Source organism: Euphorbia lathyris, chromosome 1 (assembly GCF_963576675.1).
Source record: "Euphorbia lathyris chromosome 1, ddEupLath1.1, whole genome shotgun sequence".
NCBI classification, from domain to species: Eukaryota; Viridiplantae; Streptophyta; class Magnoliopsida; order Malpighiales; family Euphorbiaceae; genus Euphorbia; species Euphorbia lathyris.
Genome location: NC_088910.1, coordinates 136,743,655 through 136,749,654, shown reverse-complemented (window position 1 = coordinate 136,749,654; position 6,000 = coordinate 136,743,655).

The following is a 6,000-nucleotide window of genomic DNA, read 5'->3' as shown; positions in this document are numbered from 1 at the left end:
AAAAAACCCCTTAAACTTTGAATTAGGGAATGCACCGGATAGAATACGCGCTGGTAGAACCAATCCCAAACTCTTAGGTATGATTGATTAAATTAAGGAGTACAGAGGAAAGATCATTCAATCATGGAATTACCTTCAACTTCTAATTCTAATCCCATCCAACTTTCTTCTTCTCTTTCTATCCCATCATCCTTTCGACAAACCAAAACCTCAAAAATTGAAAATCTTGTAGAATACTCTTATGTTCCAGAAGATGCTCAAATCCACTCAACCAACTTACCCTTGATCAATCCCTACAACATTTATAGGCGTGATTCTTCTATCACACGCAGTATCCGGTCTTTGATCTCCACCAGACGACCGTATGCTAAAGAATATGTCCAAACTTCCAAAATGGACCAATGTTCTCTGAAGGCTACCAGTGCAAAACAATATGTAACCTTAGAGATTCCTACTTCTTTCATATCCAAATGGAGGCAAGAAGGATACTCCCATTTCCACCTTGGGGCAGTACGTATTATTTTGACTCTTCATGGTAGGAAGGGTCTTCCAGTCACAGCACGAGTAAGCCTGTTGGATACTAGATTTCTTAAGTTTGAACATGCTGTCATCGGCACAGTTTTAAAAACACTCAATGCCGGTAGTATTGTTCTAACATTTTTTCCAAACTTCAACCTTTCATTACACGACCCAAACCTTCCTTCCACCTTTAAGATTCAAGTACAGCTAATTGGTGCTGAACAAATCTCAACAGCTGTTGCAGCAACAATTCACCACCAACTCATTTATCGGCTCCAGAATCATGCACTTGACATGCCAACCCAGAGTACTTCATCTGAAGCCTTGTTTTTAATTGCGGAGGAAGATGATAATCCAACAATTGTACAAATCCCTCGCCAGATCTCCAGGGAAGAGCTTACTCAGTTGATGCCTCTTGAATGGCTCACTGCATATGAGAAATTGCACCAGATTTCTCAGCCCGTCCAAACCACCTCTTCATCCTTTCAAAACAGGGAAGATGGACTGGTAAAAACAGTTTTTCAGCCCCCAAGGCACTCCTTTCACCAAGCCATGATGATCTCTCCGGCCTCTTTTCCGAGAGAAAAGAAAATTCCCATCCATAGTTTTGGGCCTGATGGTCGACACACCTATGTTTCACACATAGATGGTCATTTCATCTGGGATGTTCCCGGTAGTGGGATGTGTGATCCATCGTGCACATGTGTAGGAGATCTTGATTCTGATGATGATTCTTGCGATAATTACTCGCACAAGAAAACAACAAAGCCATCCAAAAAAGGAGCATGTCGCTCGTCCTCAACCAGAGCTCCGACAAAGCCTGATGATGATGATGCGCCCTGGATCGGTATCCATCCTAGAAAAGATATCACTCCAGACCCTCAATTTAAGGTCACCCCAGCTTATCTAAAGCCTCTTGCAATCTACAAAAGGGAGCTTGAATTTCTTGCAAAATTAAAAAGACGGTGTCATCCTTCTCCACCTGTTAATTCTCCAGAACTACCACCTCTTGTACAACCATGCATGATGAACACCAGTTTTACCCCAGAAGATTTCCCACCTTTGACAAAACAAACCAACACCCAGTCTAAAACAGTATCCTTTCCTTACATACCTTCCCATACTGTTACCCACACTGGCCATCTTGAAGAACCTAAACCCTTTGAGTCTGTGCTAAACTGGCAGACTGACAATGCCATAGCCCAGAATAATTATCTTCAAAAGATTGATCACAAGCTTGAGCATATGGTTTCCTCCCAGAAACACATGTCCCAAAAGGTTGATTCTTTGACAGAGTTTGCACTCAAAACGCAGAAAGATCTGACACAGCAGATCCAAAAGGTTGACAACAATCTTCGAACTTTGATCTCTCAGCGAAGATTTGGTCAAGAATTCAACCAGAAAGAAGCTGAGATTAGGAGGTTAAAAGATCAGTTAGCTCAAGTAGAAGCAGACTTGGCAAATGTTCAATCTCAACCTTCAACTTCTCCTCCAGAATTTGTGGATCCCTTTTCCAGATCCCCTCATCATTTTTCACCTTTTCCACCTCCAGCACAAACATATACTCCTTTTCAGATGATCCATGAACAACTTCAAGCTCCACCCACAAAAGTTTTATCTTCTTCCGGCTCATTTGAAGAAGATTCTCCGAAGCCAAAACATCACAGGCCCTCAAAAGACAAACAACCTATGTTTTCCAATATGGCTTCCATGATCACTGTCCCGGAGTATTCTACAGACTCCTCAGAAGGAACATCTGAAGATCTTCCTTCAGAACTTGATGCTGATATTACTGATATTACTCAGATACTCATGGCTGATGAACAACATTCTTCTGCACCAACCCCTGGTGTGACAGAACCCACAGTTGAAGAACCAGTTGATGAAGATTTTATGTTCTATGAAGAACCTAAAACTACCAAGCCAACATCTGGTCCTTGGTTCACATTTGATCATCTCCCTCCTCATCGATGGAGAGACCATCTCCATGAAATGGCAGCATGGATAGATTTGCAAATGACTAAACAAGATGTCACCATGAAGGAGGTGCTAACTGAATTTGTCTCCCGGTTTACAGGCACGCTTCGAGAATGGTACCAAAGTCTTGGACCATACAAGATGGCCGCCTTTCTCAATCTTCCAACTGCTAGTCATGCTCTGGGTGAAATCCATCAACAGTTCATCGGCGATCCTAAAAAATATCACAACCAGATGAAACAAGAATTCTTTGATATGAAATGCTGCTCTTTGAAGAAAAAAGATCTAGACTTTCATTATCAAAGAATGGTGAAGAGGTACTACATGCTAAATGGGTATAATGATCCGAATCTTCGGTACACTTACATTGCCTCTCTACCAACCGAACTCCAACCAGAGTTACAACGTCTCATCACAGCTACAGGCAGAAATTTCGCCGACATCAGCATTGGAGAAATTCACCAATTCACTCTTCTTGCTCTAGAGAAATTGTGTGAGCAACAACGCCTCTTCAGCAATATCATGTCCCAAAGAAATCTTGCTCAGAAATTTTGCAACAAATCTTACCTACATATCAAGTGCAAGGATAGCAAATGTGACTGTCGTCCCTCAAAGAAGAAACACTACAGGAAGCTCTCTAGATTCTCTAAATTCCCTAATTCATATCAAGGGTCCAGACGGCAAAAACGATTCAAGTTTTTCAAGAAAAAGACCAACAGGAATAAGCGGACTGATCGGTGTTACATTTGTGGTCAAAAGGGGCATTACGCTCGTAAATGTCCAAATCAGCCACAAAAGGCTCAAAAATTGGTCCAACAACTTTCCTACAGTCTTGAAGATGCAGATGTTGAATCCTTGTACTCAGAGCAAGATGAAGCAACACCAGAAACCATCTTCGCCCTTGAAGATTATACAGATTCTTCTTCTTCAGAAGATTCTGATGATGATTTTCCAGTTTCTGATGATTTGCTTCCCATCTATTCCCTACAATCATGCTCATCAGAGAGTCTTACTCCCACTTATCCCCTGGTAAATATTCATCTATTGCCGTCCAAATATGACAGACCCATTTCTGTTATTGGTCTTATGGATACTGGGGCTCAAAAGACGATGGTTAATCCATCAATTTTGCCTAATACCTCATGGGAAACCCACTATGAGTATTTCAAGGCTGCAGATGGCAAGGTATTTTCCACTACACTCAGATCCAAAAAACCCATTGGGATTCAGTTTTTCCCTAACTGTATCATTTGGGTCAAAGTCCTTGGATCGGCACTTCCAGACAAAGACATCTTAGTTGGTTTTGATGTCTACCAGAAAGCTAAAGGGTTACAAATTCTTCCTGAAGGGATTCGTTTCAAACGACAATTAAAATTGTACACGTGCGTCCCTAAGATGTACTCCCTAGCTGAAGTCTCACCAGATTTTCAACAAATTACAAAACTTCTCTTGAAGTCATGTGCTGATTCCCACTCGCAATTCTCGCATCCCTCACCACTTTGGAAAAATAAAGATTTCTTCATCAAATTGCCTTTCAAGCTTAATGAAGATGTCAATCCTACAAAGGCAACGCATCCGGGCATGACACCTGCTGACCTTCTCCTGGCAAAAGAAGAATGTGCTCAATTGTTGCAACAAGGCTTGATAGAGCCAACCACATCTCCTTGGGCTTGTCAAGCATTTTATGTCGAGAAGCGGTCAGAAATAGTTCGTGCAAAGAAAAGGCTTGTGATTGACTACAAGCCCCTCAATGGATTTCTAAGAGATGACAAATTCCCCCTTCCAAGGATTAATTCCTTATTTGTCCATCTCAATGAAGCCCATATCTTTTCAAAATTTGATCTCAAAGCAGGTTTTTGGCAGCTTGGGATTCATCCAGAAGATCGTTACAAGACAGCATTTTGCATTCCTACAGCACAATATCAATGGAGAGTTATGCCTTTTGGGCTGAAAACAGCCCCATCTCTGTTCCAAAAGGCCATGATTAAGATTTTTGAGCCCATCCTTCATAGTGCTCTTATCTACATTGATGATATCTTACTCTTCTCAAAAGACGTTCAGGCCCATAATAGTCTTTTGGCCCAATTCTAGCACGTTGTAGACCAGCATGGCATAATGCTTTCTGAAAAGAAGAGCATTATTGGACAGGACTCAGTGGAGTTTTTAGGCATGAGATTCCATGATGGCCAATATCAGCCTGGACCCCACATTTCTCAAGAATTATTGAAATTCCCTGATGAGAATCTTTCTGTAAAGCAAATTCAGCAATTCTTGGGAATCATCAATTACATCCGGGAATTCATCCCTCATGTCTCTGAGCACACTAGCCAATTATCAAAAATGCTGAAAAAGAATGCACCATCGTGGAGTCATGTCCAAACTAAAGCTGTTCAGCAACTTAAAGTTGTGGCTCAAAATCCTCCAGCATTAAAGATACCTGGCACTGGAAAGCGTGTTTTACAAACAGATGCTAGTGATGAACATTGGGGTGCATTGCTTATTGAAGAAGTTGATGGAACTTCTCATTACTGTGGACATGCTAGTGGACAATTCAAAGCTGCGGAGCAACATTATCACACCACGATCAAAGAGATTCTTGCGGTAAAAAATGGTATAAAGAAATTTGAATTCCATCTCATCGGCCATCATTTCACTGTCAGAATGGATAATTCATCTTTTCCGAAAATCCTTGAATTCAAAAATAAGTCTCTCCCTAGCCAACAATTATTGAGACTTAAGGACTGGTTTGCAAAATATGACTTCCATGTGGAGCATATAAAAGGACATCAGAACCTCATCCCAGACTTGCTTTCCAGACCACAACCTTCACTTATTACCTCTATAGCCTCCCTACCTTTCATCTTCATGGCATCCTCTACTCCTAAGAATCCTGTAGCCCTTCGCCCCTTTCCTCCTAGAACTAATTTCAAAAATATTTTTGAAATTCAGTGCTATGCCAAAACCCACCTGTTTGTTCACTTCAAAGACTTCCTCACTGCAAGGAACCTCCCTAAACCTGATGAATTTTACCAAGATTGCCCTTTCCTTATCCTTTTCCGTCTGAAACCCACACAAGATCTCCTCTCTTCCGAATTATGGTGCATTTGGTGCTTAACGGTTCTCTATTCCATTGCCATTGAAATACCAGTCTTGGAAATGTTTCATCACCTCCATGAAGAACAGCAATGTGATTCTCTGTTATGGACTTTAATGGACTGGTATGCCCCCCTTTCGTGGTGGCGAAAGGAACTCCAGAAAATAATTGAAAGACTCAAGCTCTGGGATAGTGCAACGTCCCATTTATCAACCAGTGCAGTCTTTATCATCCACAGGCCATACTTCCAAGACATGCAAGGGAAATTTTGGACTCAAAATGAAGCTTATGAGTGGAATACTTTCTTAACTCCAATACAGGAAACCAAAGGAAATGAAAAAATGGCACTCAAAAATTATCTTTGTTGCCTTAATGGTTATGATCTCAATACTAACCAAATTCTTAGTACA